Source organism: Tenrec ecaudatus, chromosome 17 (genome assembly GCF_050624435.1).
Source record: "Tenrec ecaudatus isolate mTenEca1 chromosome 17, mTenEca1.hap1, whole genome shotgun sequence".
Lineage (NCBI taxonomy): Eukaryota > Metazoa > Chordata > Mammalia > Afrosoricida > Tenrecidae > Tenrec > Tenrec ecaudatus.
Window position 1 is genome coordinate 65,220,693 of NC_134546.1, and position 14,693 is coordinate 65,235,385.

Sequence of the window (14,693 nt, forward strand, 5' to 3'; positions counted from 1 at the left end):
ACATCTTAATTGGTATCCTGTCAATTCTCACAGGCTTGTTTTTTACAAATGCCTCCAGTGCAGCTTAGAATGCTTCCTTCAGTACCATTTCAAATGGTCCACTGTGATGTTGACACTTGTGTTAGTCTGGGTACATTAGAGAAACAAAGCCACAGAAACTCATATGTATAAAAGAGAGTTTTATATAAAGGGTAAGTGTACATTAAGAAAGCATCCAAACCTAGTGCTGCCCAAGCCCACAAGTCCAACATTAGCCCATATGTCCGACACCGATCCACGAAGTCCTCCTCCATTTCACAAAACACACACTATGATGCCGACTGCAGGAGGAAAGCCGAGTCAGTGAATGTGTAAGCATCTCAGCACTGGCAGGGGTCTCCACACAGGTGCTCCAGCACCCAGGGCTGCATCAGGGTAGGTCCATGTGGCTTCTCCTCAGGGATGTCTTGCAGGAAGTGAGCCTTGCCAGCTAAAGCAGGGAACTGGCTAAGGCAGCTACACCCTGGTCTGACCATCACAAAGCAAGAGACCCGAGAACTAGAAAGTTGAGGCTCACTGAGTCATTTATCTCTCTGCTTTTCAATTAACCCCACGTGTTTATCGGCTAGGTTGGCACAATAAAATCAACTATCTCACAATCATGCCTTTTGATCCAACAATTTACATCATTAGAAGAAAAATTATTCCACAAAACAAGATCTGTATTTATGGGGTCTGCAGATGTAACGCTTTCAGATTCTAAAATCGTTTTTTATAAAACTTTTTCTTGCTATTATTAATTTTTTAAAAGTAAAGCAAGGATTGGATGCAGAATTTGGAACAATTTTGTTATGCTGCTATTAGTAATTTCAGGACTAATAGTACTAGTACAATGATTTGTACCCATTAAACCTGAGCATTCAATGGAAGTCTCTTTTGATTCATTATGCTTTTAAAAGGAAGTTAATTTTAGAATTTACCTTAGAGATTCACAAATCTTTTTCTTTTCTTATCTTTTACCAGCTTTCATTTTGTGTTCTTCTTGTTGCCATTTTGTTTTACCTGGATATATAATTATGTGACTTTTAAATCTGCTTCTCCCATGGTGAATACATTCAAATAACTGTAAATAAATTTTAAAAATAAGTAAAATTTCTGAACTATTGTGAAAACTCATAAATTTAAAAATGGATTTGGCACATTTAATTTCATTCTTCAGGTCTGAGAGTCAAAGAAAGAATATATATATATATATATTTAAATTTTAATAAATAATTTTGTTAGAGGCTCTTCCAGCTCTTCTAACAATCCATACATCAATTGTATGAAGCCCATTTGCACATATGTTGCCATCATCATTTCCAGAGAGGAAGAATATTTAAAGGCAGTAGGAAATAATTAAATTCTTGTGTTACCCTGATGACTGGTGGTAAATGTATCACGCCTCTCCATGAACTTGCTTTTCATCTTGCCTTGATACTTGAAGACTTGTGTCTTTTCACCTTTGGAGGCCTTGTCTGCACAGTTCCTCAGACGACTGCTGACACCTGAGGGGATGAGCGCAATTGCAGAGTGCGATGCAAACACCAGGGTGTGCGCATTGGGAATGCCTGCTTGGGTTCACTTTGTGCAGGGCAGGACCTGGTCTGTCACTCGTCACGTGATTATCATGTCCCTGGTGTTTTCCCGTGTGGCCCACAAGAGAGAACTGAGTGTGAAGTGATATCCAGTCCTTCAGAAAAGAAAAGGAAATGTCAAATTACTGTCATATCCAAAATTGATAAAGCATACATTTTAGTTCTTTGTGAAATTGTTGGGTGTCCCTCCTATTCAGAGATATGTAGATAATTGATGTAGTGATAGCACTACTTCTCCACAAGCAAGTTTGCTTGATGAATTGGAACAATGTCAATCAATTTCTTAAAAGAAAATCTGAAGGGAGATGGAAAATAAAACCATTTATGTAATTTTTATTATCTAAATAGTCAATTTAATTTCTTATGAGGAATGGTTCAACTGTTTTACCAGGAGATACATGAATATTCTGATAAAATAGAAATACAATAATATTCTGATAAATACTTTGTTGATTTCTTGGAAGACAAATTTAGAAACGCACTCACTGTTACAATACAGAAACACATTTTGCACAGTTAATATGGAACTTTAAGTCCCCTTCCTATGCCTAACCCATCATTTATTAGTATGTATACATTAATATTGGTGGAGTGGTTTTGAGTTGGGCTCCAATCCAAACGGTCGGCAGTTCAAAACCTCCAGCAGTTTCACGAGAGAAAGATGGGCCTTCTACTCCCATAAACAGTTTACAGTCTCAGATACCACTGGGTTTGCTATGAGTCAGCATTGACTCGATGACACTGAGTTTGTTTTTTTGGTTTATAGATTATTAGGTACTTTATCCCATGTAGTAAACCATAAAAACGCTTGATATATAAATTAACTATTAATTCTACATTAAACTATTAATATTTCTAATACTCTTGACATTCGCTCTATTAGTATTATATTAAATTATTACCTGTGGTTGTATTATGTTAAATGTATGTTAGATTGCATCTTTGTGTATGCCAAACACATTTTGAAGCAATAAATATTTAAAATTATAAATATCATTAACAAAACTTAGGGCAGAGCTATATGTAAATGCTAACAAGTTAAATCTGCTTGGGAACAAGTGCAGTCAGGGACTACACGTGATCTTAGCCAAAAGTCTGAGAAGCGAAACAAGTACAGTCAGAGTGCTCAATAGGAGCGTGGATGGTGAGACCTGCTATTAGGAGAGACCAGTCCCTTAGGAGACAGATAACAATGAAGGTATGTGAAAATAATGAAGTGTAGCTAAGACAACCTTGCACCTGGCCACCCTCGGGATCCCACATGTTTCTGGCCAGCACATTCTACACAACGGGACTGGTATCAGTTTCACTTAGTCCCCTGCCAGTTCCCTCCTACTGTGCCGCTCCTTTTCCCCTGTGTCTGTGTGCTTGGCATCTGTGAGCCTTTACTTGGAACAACTGGTGCCTCTGCGTTGCTGATGTCCTAAGCACCTGGCTTATTGGGTAATCTGTACCTGGCTGCGAATAATGAATTGAAGAGTAATAGTACCACATTCATTGTCATAAAGAGCATATCAAGATCAATCCTGATCAGTGGTGGGATGATACCCATTCTCCTACAGGAAATACCAGCTATTACAACTATTATGAACCAACCATTAATGCCAAGGTTGAAGAGATCGAAGATTTTTACCAACTTCTGTGGTCTGAAATGGAGCAATCATGCAATCAAGATTTACTAATAATTTCTTATGACTAGAGTGCAAAACTGGAAACAAAGAAGGCTCTGCCATGGGAAAATGTGGCCTCGGTGATAGAAATGAGGCCAGAGATTGCATGATAGAATTTTGCAAGACCAACAACCTGTTCATTGGAAATACTTTTTTTCAACAACATAAATGGTGATGGGGGACCTCACCAAGTGGAATGCACAGAAATCAAACTAACGACATCAAACCAAACCACATATTAGAAGAGATAGTGAAACAGAAGTGTAAAGGGTAGCGTGAGAAGACAAAATCAAAGTGTGTAAAGAACTAGACTTTGAAAATCTAAAGGAGAGCACAGGCTTGCTCTGAAGCTGCAAGAACTGAAGAAAACATCCATGCCTCAATCGCAATATTGAAGGATACTGTGGGCAGATATTGAAGGCTGCAGGAAGCATCGGAAGATAGAAGGAAGGGGGATGGACAACAAAAAAGTGTGAGACATGAAAAAAAATTATCAAGGGTACATGAAGGAGGGAGAGTGGGGGGAGGAGGGGGAAAAGTGAGAAGCTGATACCAAGGGCTCAAGTAGAAAGAAAATGTTTCGAGAATGATGATGGCAACAATTGTACAAATGTGCTTGACCCAATGGATCGATTGTGATAAGAGTTGTATGAGCTCCCAATAAAAATATTTTTTAAAGAGCTGTAAGAGCCCCCAATATAATGATCTTAAAAAAAAAGTCTCCTATACCTTCCTTCACCTCCACTCTCGAGGTCTCTTGTTTTCCTCAATGACAATAAGCATGTTATGCTACTTACCTGACACTTCATGGAAGGATACAAATAATAATTGTGATAGTTACATAATCTGGTGTCAATTTGGGACTTGAGAGGACTAAGAGTGAAGGGGTGGAGTCTAGTCTGTCAATCAGATCATAGCCAATGAGGCCTCTGTGTGGGCATGACCTTCTCCTGAGAATTCTGGGAACTCCTGGATTTCCTCCTTGGAGGCAGGAGACAGTCTCTCTCTCTCTCTCAGCTAATTCCCTGAGAGACGCTTTACTGACAAGACACCTGGTGGTATGCCCTGAGAGCTGGTGCAGCCACATGGACCTACCCTGGTGCAACCTGACCTCTGGAGCTGGAGAAGCCACATAGAGACCCCTGCCAGCACTGAGATGCTTACAACACTTCTGGATTCAGAAGATTTCCAACCCACTGGCTTGTGATCCTCCTACATTTGGCATCATTGCATGTGTTTCATGAGTTTGAAGAGGACTTTATGGATTAGGATCAGACATCTGGGCTAATATCGAACTTATGGACTTGACCTGGACTTGGCTGGGATGTTTTCTCAATATTCAATTGCTCTTGTAGATAAACCTCTTTATTATCCCCCCCCCCCACACACACACAACAGAAGGAACACTAATTATGTCACTAGGACTGCTGTCACCCTGCGTGATCACCCATGGAGTCATGCCCCACCACGAGCTTCCTCCCATAGCAGATCATACCATTGTAATCACAGAATACCATGGGATAAATATAGTTCTAGATTGTTTAAGAGTAGTACTTTTTAGATTACATGGATATTAATACCACACTTGTTTTGTAAAATTGTTCTCCATTGAATGACAACATTACTAGTTACAACATTACTAGTATCTGAGAAGGCTTTTTAAAGATTCTCCTTTTTTCCTTTACTACTGCTTTAAAAATTATTGATATAGGTTATTATTACCATGGTATTTTAGCTAAGACACCAGAAAATTTGGTAAAATAAGCAACTATAAGAACAAAGGCAGGTCGGCTCCAATCCCAAATATGTGGACAGCCACCCTTCCCCCAGAAGAATTCACTTCAGAGGACAGCACTGAAGTTACAATTCAGGGAGAGGGACATGTCTGATCAGAGCACACGGGAGCAAATGAAGGGGGAGGAAGAGAGATTGGAGCTCATCCTGGCCACCAAGTCTTGAGGACAATATCCCTGCTCAGAGCAGCCAGTGCACACAGAGGACCATATGGCTGGCCCCACTATGAGATAAGACATCCCTCACTGACCCATAGCCCTACCGAGGACAACACTGGAGACACAGTGTGGGAATTGTGCCCTGTCTGACCCCACCACACCAAGGCAAAACACTAAGGGCATGCAACAGAACAGCAAGGGGAGCAGAGCAATGAAGTTCTGAGGGAATACCAAAAATAGAGCATGGCACCCCATCAGACTCGACCAGAAAACACTTCTAAAAGTCAACAAACAGACCTTGAACTATTTACAGGCTTTTCTTTTTTTGCACCATTGGTTTTTTGTTGCTGTTGTTTTCTTTTGTTGTTTTGTTCTGTCTTGTTTTTGTGCATATATTGTCTCTGCAGATCTATCTAGATAAGACAGGTGGGATAAACAATCTGGAGGAGAAAACCAGGGGACTGATGGTTGGTGGGGTGGAGGGAGACATGGAGCGGGGCAGGTTGGGGAAAGGAAGTGGTGTTAACAAACCCAGGGACAAGGGAACAACAAGTGATCCAAAATCTATGGCGAGGAGGGTGTAAGAGGCCTGGTAGGGCTTGATCAAAGGCAGAGAGGAATTACTGAAACCCAAATGAAGGCTGAGCATGCTAGTGGGACAAGAAGAAAGTAAAAGGAAATAGAGGAAAGAACTAGGAGGCAAAGGGCATTTATAGAGGTCTAATTATACGCATGTACATATGTAAATATATTTATATATGATGATGGGGAAATAGATTTATGTACATATTGTTATAGGTTTAGTATTAAGGTAGCAGATGGACATTGGGCCTCTATTCAAGTACTCCCGCAATGCAAGAATACTTTGTTCTATTAAACTGGCATTCCATGGTGCTCACCTTCCGGACACGATCGCTGAAGACAAAGCGGGTCCATAGGCAAATGTGTTGAAGAAAAGCTGATGATGCCCGGCTATCGAAAGATAAGGCATCTGGGGTCTTAGAAGCTTGAAGATAAACAAGCAGCCATCTAGCTCAGAAGCAATAAAGCCCACATGGAAGATGCACTCCAGCCGGTGTGATCAAGAGGTGACAAAGGGATCAGGTATCAGGCATCAAAGAACAAAAAAATCATGTCATTGTGAATGAGGGGGAGGAGAGTATGGAGTGGGGACCCAAAGCCCATCTGTAGGCAACTGGACATCCCCTTAAAGAAGGGTTTTGGGGAGGAGATGAGCCAGTCAGGGTGCAGAATAGCAATGATGAAACATACAATTTTCCTCTAGTTCTTAAATGCTTCCTCCCTTTCACTATCATGATCACAATTCTACCTTACAAATCTGGCTAGACTAGACCATGTACACTGGTACAGATAGGAACTGGAAACACAGGGAATCCAGGGCAGATGAACCCTTCAGGACCAGTGGTGAGAGCGGCGATACCGGAAGGGTGGAGGGAAGGTAGGGTAGAAAGGGGGAACTGATTACAAGGATCTACATATAACCCCTCCCTGGGGGGTGGACAACAGAAAAGTGGGTGAAGGGAGACATCAGATAGTGTAAGACATGACAAAATAGTAATATTTTATAAATTATCAAGGGTTTATGAGGGGGGTTGTGGGGAGAGAGGGGAAAAATGAAGAGCTAATACCAAGGGCTCAAGTAGAAAGCAAATGTTTTGAGAATGATGATGGCAACAAATGTACAAATGTGCTTGACACAATGGATGGATGTATGGATTGTGATAAGGGTTGTATGAGCCCCCAATAAAATGATTTAAAAAAAAGAAGAAGAAGGACAAAGGCAACAACAAAGCAGCTGCTTGTAGCTGGGACACATGAAACCCACCTGTGATTAGAACAGTCATTGTAACTGGGTAATGGTGACAGCTCTGATAGAAGGCATTCCCAAACAAACCAGCCCTCTGCCGATGAGTCATTTCTGACTCATAGTGACGCTGTGGTGGATTTCCAGGGCTATAAATCTTTAGGGGAGCAGAAAGCTCGCCTCTTTCCCTTGGGGTGGCTGCTGCATTGAGGCTGCTGACTTTGTGGTTTGCAGCCCAAGGGGAACCCACTCTGCCCCAGGGCTCCCACAGAGGCCCTCAGAGTGCGCACAGAGTAAGTTAGCAGAGAACTCAGGCCTTGCAGGTGTAGCTTCACATGGAAACTGGGCTCACAGAAATGCTGTTTGTTGTTATAACTGCCTATGGGACTATTTTTATAGAAATACTAAATCCCTGTTGAAACATGGCACAAAGACGTTACAGGGCCGTCCCTCTGCCAGTGCCACCTGTGCCCTCAGTTCCGCTCCTGGTGATGTCACCCAGGGCCACACAGAGTCTTTTTGGAAGAAGCACGTGAATTATGTGCAGAGTGACTGGGCTTTGAGCGCTGGCTGGATGCCTTCCTCTGCAGTAGGGTAGGAGCGGGAGGACCACTGTCCAAGGCGCGGCCACCGTTTTGCTCGCTGAAGTACAATCATCTCAATGATCAAATGTGTTTTTTCCAGTACACACATGAGCTCGAGGCATTTCGGGAACGTTCCCAAAGTGTGGGAAGACTGAGCAGAAATGGGTGTAAACCAATGAAACAGCATGTACTTTCTCGGAGAAAAGACCTCCTGCGGCCACCACCTTCATCCTTTCATCATATCTCCAGCACGGAGACTTTCTATGTCACTGACCTTTATTTATGATCTTTTATTATTTCTCTGTCTTTGACCTCTGGCTCTTGGTTATAGGATAGCCAAATAAGTAGCTTCCTTAGTCCCTGGCTAAATCAGAGTCCAAGAATTGAATGGAACCAAAGTCTAGGAAACTTCCTTTTCATTTTCAGTGAGACCTGTGAGAGCCAGAACTTGCTTTTCTGGGTCTCAAAAGGGTTCTGCCTTTGATAGGGTACAGTTTGTCACTTTTCAACCTCTCTTTTTCATGGAAAATATTTTAATTTCCTTCTCTGACTGTTTTTTTCTGTACATCACTTCCAGCTTTGGCAGGTGGAAAGTGCCATGGCTTTTTAATTCAATTTCTTCCACAAACTTTTTGAAGCCCCTTTTATGTGAGGCACTTAGAGCTTGCTCATTCTTTTTGTTTGTTTGTTTGCTTGCTCATGACCTTACTTTGAAGGTAAGTACCTCAATGTGCTTGAGGAAGTCAAAACAACTTGATTAAGTAAGCATGGTTGGTTAATTAACAATAGATTTTTTAAGAGCGCTTAGTTAAAAGGTCACTAGACTTAATGGATATCAGTTATGTAGGTGGGTAACTATTTTTCTAGAACAAGTCTTAATTTCTTCAAATCTATCAGAAAATGGATTGAGCCTTCTTTAAGGAATCTTGATTTCTTTCCATAAGGAAGTTGGGATTAAATCATGCCCCGCCCCCAAAGAGTTCTGTCCTGGACAAGGTTCCTTTCAAATCTCTCCTTTTGGCTCAGATAATTTAAAGATAGCTACCTCACTGAAGAAAATAACTGTCTCTTTGCATTAATTCAGTGTGTTGCCTACCCGTTCACTTTTTACATTTTCTAATGAATGGAGAACTCATTACGTAGGACATCATGGATACGACTGCCGCTCCGCAGCTGGATGCACATTTGCGTCCCTACAGGATATGGATAATTTGTCATTATCCCTACATTTGGGAACGTTTTCCAAAAAGTTGTATGACAGCTCCTATGAAGAAAATGATTTCATGCATTTCTGAGCCTGGATCATATGTATTCTTTTACGTGTCATGTTTTAATGCAAACGGGCAACAGGCGGCATTAGTAAATGCACAAAGACCTTGTAGCTAAAGGTCACCAGGATTAGGGTTAGAGTCAGAGACTTAACTTTTGAGCTGACTCCATAAGGTCCAAGGTTGTTCCCATTTTTCCCATTGGGCCAGAGATGCTTCCTGCTGACCTTACCAGGGAGTCCGCTTTGCGGCCAGAGACTAACCTTTCAATGAACCTCATCAGAAATTTCTCAGCACTTCCCAAGCATCTTCAGATCCATAATTGTACTGATGTTTCTGGCCAGTCTAGAAGGGCAACCTTTACGATTGCCAAGCTAAGACTCCTCGGCCACTTCCTGAGAGGACTTTGTGAATTACAGGAAGGAAGTGCAGTCCTACTTCCTTATCCACGAGAGGTTTAAACCCCATTGAGAGAACAACCTGTGGCATGCAGATGACACAACCTTGCTGGCTAAAAGAGAGGAAGACTTGAAGCACCTACCGATAAAGACCAAGGATCGCAGACTTCAGTATGGATTACAACTCAATGTAGAAAAGTCCAATTCCTCATAACTGGACCCATAGATAACGTCATAATAAATGGAGAACAGGTGGAAGTGGTCAAGGATTTCATCTGGCTCCACAATCAATGCTCATGGAAGCAGCAGTCAAGCAATCAAAGGACACATGATATGGGGTAAATCTGCGGCACAGATCTTTCTGAAGTGTTAAGTAGCAAAGATTAGATGTTTTGAGGACTAACGTGCACCTGGCCCAGGCCATGGTCTCTTCAGTCGCTTCATATGCATGTGAAAATTGGACCTTGAATCAGGAAGACCCAAGAAGCATTGCTGCAGGCTGCCAAAAGAACAAACAGACCCGTCTTGGAAGAAGTTCAGCCAGAATGCATCTTAGAGGTGAGGGTCGTGAGACTTCGCCTCACATACCTGGGCCATGTTACCAGGAGAGACCAGTCCCTGGAGAAGGACATCATCGTGTTTGGAGAGCAGAAGGGCCGTGAACAAGAGCTTCAACAGGGTCAACTGACACGGTGATTGCGCAGTGGCTCAAACCTCAGAGCAGTTGAGGATGAGCAGGGGGGCGGGTGTTTTGTTTAGTTCTTTGCTTGCTGAGTCAGAACCTACTCGACAGCACTCACAACAACAACAACAGAAGAAACTCGCCTCTAAATCTCACCTTCCCAGCCGGTCCTGGTAACACATTTGTTTTCTCCAAATACGGGAAGTGGGAAGCGAAGCAAGTTTTATTAATTTCATGCAAATATTGCCCATGCCATGGGAAGTAAAGCCCCTCAGTGTGAGGAAGACCCAAGCATTATTCTGAAGATTGCTACAAAGAAGGCGGGCAATGCATCATATTTTCAATTAATCATTCCAGATTCTCTTAAAGGCTCTATTTACAAATAAGGTTGAATTATTTACAGCTATCTAGTAACTATAATAAATAAATTTAGACGCAGTATTTTGGGGGAGTCTTTCTTGTGACTCTGAACTCATTTGAAAGAAGTGGCACTTTTTGAGCACATTGTCTTTAAATGCATCTGTTGCTGTTGTTGTCATTGTATGCCACTGAGTTGGTGCTCCTTTGCAGGGACCTGATGAACGGCAGAAGAACACACCGCCCGTCTGGGGCCAGCCCCACAATTGTTCAGGTTGGAGCCCAGGGTTGCAGCCACTCTGCCAATCCAGCTTGTGGAAGGTCTTCCTTTTTCTCACTCCCTTCTACTTTACCAAACGTGACGCCCTTCTCTAGGGACTGGTCTCTCCTGATAACATGGCCAAGGTGTGTGAAACAAAGTCTCTCCGTGTTTGCCTCTAAGAAGCGTTTTGGTTGTACTTCTTCCGATACAGATTTGTTTGTTCATTTGGCAGTCCATGGCACTCCTCACATTCTTCACCTACATCATAATTCAAGCGCCTCGACTTGTCTTTGGTCTTGCTGGTTCAATGTACAATTTTCACATGGGTGTGAGATGAGTGAAAATACCATGGCTTAGGTTGGGCACACCAAATCCTCAAAGTAGCATCCTTGCTTCTCAACACCTTGAAGGATCTTGTGCAGCAGATTTGCCAGTGCAAGCTGTCGTTTGAGTACTGATTGATTCATTTGGATTAAGTCTTCCACTGAAGACCTTCCGCTTGGTAAAGTGTAGGGGCAGTGAAACAGAGGGACGTCCTCAACGAGATGGGTTGACACAGTGGCTGCAACCATGGGCTTATAGCAGTGATTGTGGGGAGCCGTGGCACCGGGTGGCACTTCCTTCTGCTGTCAGAACCAACTCACAGGCACTTCACAACCACCACTAGATTCTAACAGGGTGCGCCATCATGGGCAAGTATTTTGAGGTCCTTGCTTTTGAACTTTGGGTGATCTGAAGCACACAATATTCTTCTTTATGTGAATTTTGAGTGATCATCAAATATCAGTCAAGGAGAAAGTTTCAGCAAAGTTCAGAGAGAGATCAAGCTTGGGAGCTCTTTGAGTACGTAGGTTAAGAGACGGTGGCCTTTCAGTGTCAGTAGCGACAGCCTGCTAAAATGAAGGGTTAGAGGTGGAACAAGCAGGAGGGGAAAAAAAGCCGTTATCATATGCCAAACAAAATGTTGTGAGCTGCCCTGAAACAGCCCCAGATTCCTGGCAACCTACGGGTCATAAAGTCGAACTGCTCCACAGGCTTTGCTTATCTGGGGTCGCTATGGAAGTAGTTCCCAGGCCTTTTCTGTCAGAGAGCAGCTGGGCGGGTTTGAATCATCAGCCTGCTAGTTAGCAGCCAATTACATACCACACCTAGGCCTCTTCCTGGCCCAAGAGGACATTCAAAATAACAAAAACCAGCATGGTAAGACAAACATTGGTTATACTGGCAGCTGTACAATGGATTCTGCAGCAGCAGACCTTGGGCCAGCTCGCCACAGTCACAGGATTATCTGCTTCTAGGAAAGAGGACCTGCATCCAGCTATTTACGTGTGCCCTGTATTCTCTGCCAGGTGTCTACAGACAGTGGCAAGGTCAGCTCCCACTCAGAGCCTGAACTCATGAGTCTGCTCCCTGCGGTACCCATAGTTAGAGCACCGGGGATACTCTCATACCTGCTGATGGAATGATGAAGGCGCAGTCACTGGAAAATGAGTTTGCAGTGTCCCTCGAGACTGTAACTATAAAGTTACCACAAACCAACAATTCTATTTCTAGGCACATACTCAAGAGCACTGAAAACACATGTTCACACACACACTTGGCATGCTCTTCACAGCACTATTCATAATAGCCAAAAAATCGAAGAAATCCACTGCCATAAACTTATGAATGGAAACATGAAATGTAGTGTATTCATACAATGGAATGTTATTCATCAACATGACGGAATGAAGAATAGGCCCACTTCTCGAAGTATTATGTTAAATGAAAGAAGCCAGTCACAAAAGATCATATATTGCATGCTTCTGTTTCTAGGAAATGTCCAGAAAGGCAATTTTATTGAGACAGCAAGTAAGTTAATGGCCACTTGGGGCTAGGGGTTTGGGTGGTTAAGGGAAATAGGATTTCTTTTCTTCGGTAATGAAAATGCTTTGCAATTGACTGTGGTGATGGAGGCAAAACTTGACGAATATACACAACGCATTGCTGTGTAGTCCTTAAACGGGTATTGTATATTGCATGGTATATGAATTATATTCTCAATCAAAGAAGAGAGTTCTTTCTATCAATACTTTCAGAACATTTGTATCAACCCCCCCCACAAGAAATCCCACCCCTCAAGGTGTTGCCAGCAGGTGCTATCCAGTTGGTTCAGAGAGACCCTATGTGCAACAGAACAGAACACTGCCGGGTCTTGTGCCAGCCTCACAAACACTGCTGTGTTGGAACCCATTTGTCAAGAGTCTTCTTCATTTTTGCTGACTCTCCACTTAGCAAACACGACGTCCCTCCCCAGAGACTGGTCCCTCTGGATAACAAACCCAAAGTACACAAGATGAAGTCTTGCCATCGAAGCTTCTAAAGAAGCATTCTGCCTGTGCATCTATCATTCTGTAGTGCCGTATATACTTGAGTATATACTGTATGTAAGCCGACCCGAGTCTCAGCCAAGGCACCCAATTTTACCACAAAAACTGGATGTAAAATGTGCTGAAAAACTTAGCTTATACACCAGTATATTTAATATTCTTTGCCAACACCGTAATTCAAATGAATAAATTATTCTTTGATCTTCCCTTTTCATTGTCTAACTTTTACATGCACTTAAAGCACTTGAAAATATCAGAGCTTGAGTTAGGTGCATTTTACTTTAAAAAAATTTTTTTTTCAAGGCCCAATTATGTAATGTTTGTTACATTATATAGGTAAGAAATCAGTTACATTCCAATCACATTATAGCATTGACACGTCCAAAATCTTGATCTTTCAGCAAAACAACAGTCTGTAGTGATAGTCCAGTCACTATTGTATAAAGTGTTCAGTTTTGAGAGTCCCAGAGTGCCCCTCAGACAGCGTCAGCAATGGAAGAACTCGCTCAGCAGTCACCAATCGCCATTCTCAGGAATCTGTGAGGTCTTCTTGACGTTTTGAATAACTTCCGTAAGCAGAACAGGGTCAGGTCACACATCAGCTTCCTTGCTTTTATCTGGGCCTTGCTGGCTGAAGAGAAATCCACCTATCTCCTTTGCCTGTGAAAATATAAACAAATAGCCCCTCTCTTCAGGATGTCATTAACCTGAAAAAGGAATTGTGGTGAGGCTTTTGGGGTTGCTTCGTGTCCTTCACGGCCGTCTTTTCTACACGTGGTTGTGTTCTTCTAAGGGGAGCCCATCAGTTTTATTCTGCAGAAACATAAACGCACAGCCCTTTCTCCAGGTGAGAGACGGACCTGGATCCCAAACGCAGTTTCCATCATCTTGGGATTTCTTAAGATCAATGTTCTCTCAGCCCCGCTTGGTGGTCCATGTGGAGAGAGGGGGAAAGGAAGGAGGACAAGGGGAAAGGGAAACAGGGGCGAGGGAGCCGAGAGAGAGGGGGCGGAGAGACCAGTTGAGTTAGGCGCATTTTAGCTCTCAAACAGGACAGCACTCCATCTCCCACGGTGTAAGGTCCGTGGGAGATGCTCATGGTTCACCTGCGGGAGTTGGTGAAGCAACAGCTGGCCTGCCTCTCCACCTGAGATAAAACAGACATTTTGCTCCCTGGCAAACGCTGCAGAAGTAGCACTCTGCAAACATGAGTCTGCCCCCTCCTGCCTGTGAACACCTTGGCTGATGTATTACTGCTTCTCTGTGTACCCTCAAATAATTGTCAGCAGTCCCTTTATGTAACCTGTCAAGCGTTGCAGCTATGTGCAGGGAGCGTATTTAAACCTGTGTCAAATAAAGTTCTGGGACCTGGAGTGTCCATACTGCAGGGTGCCTGGTGCCCCAACGGTATCTCTCCTTTTATCTCTTATCTGTAAGTTTGTCGTTGCAGATTGTACCCTCTTGAAGCCGTTCAATTGGTGAGGTAAGAGGGGGACTTGATAATATCTTACAGTGACATTTTTGCTCTTTAACACTTTTAAAGGTCTTCTGCAGCAGATTTGCCCAATGCAATAAGTCATTTGATGTCACAGCTGATGCTTCCATTGGCAGTGGTGATGCACCCAACTGACAGGAAACCCTGGGCCATGGCAGTTTCTCCGTCGATCGTGATGTTAACTATTGGTCCAGCTGTGCGGATGCTTCCTCTGT

General features: G+C 42.9%; 1 long non-coding RNA gene across 1 annotated transcript in view; it reads right to left on the reverse strand.

The window, feature by feature from the left end:
- Positions 1-14,693, reverse strand: part of LOC142430368 (uncharacterized) — a 20,386-nt gene continuing 5,693 nt past the window's right edge. The window contains exons 2-3 of the long non-coding RNA XR_012780636.1: positions 1,395-1,711; positions 1-1,102 (exon numbers count right to left, since the gene is read on the reverse strand). This is a non-coding gene — a long non-coding RNA (uncharacterized LOC142430368). The remainder of the gene's footprint in view (positions 1,103-1,394; positions 1,712-14,693) is intronic.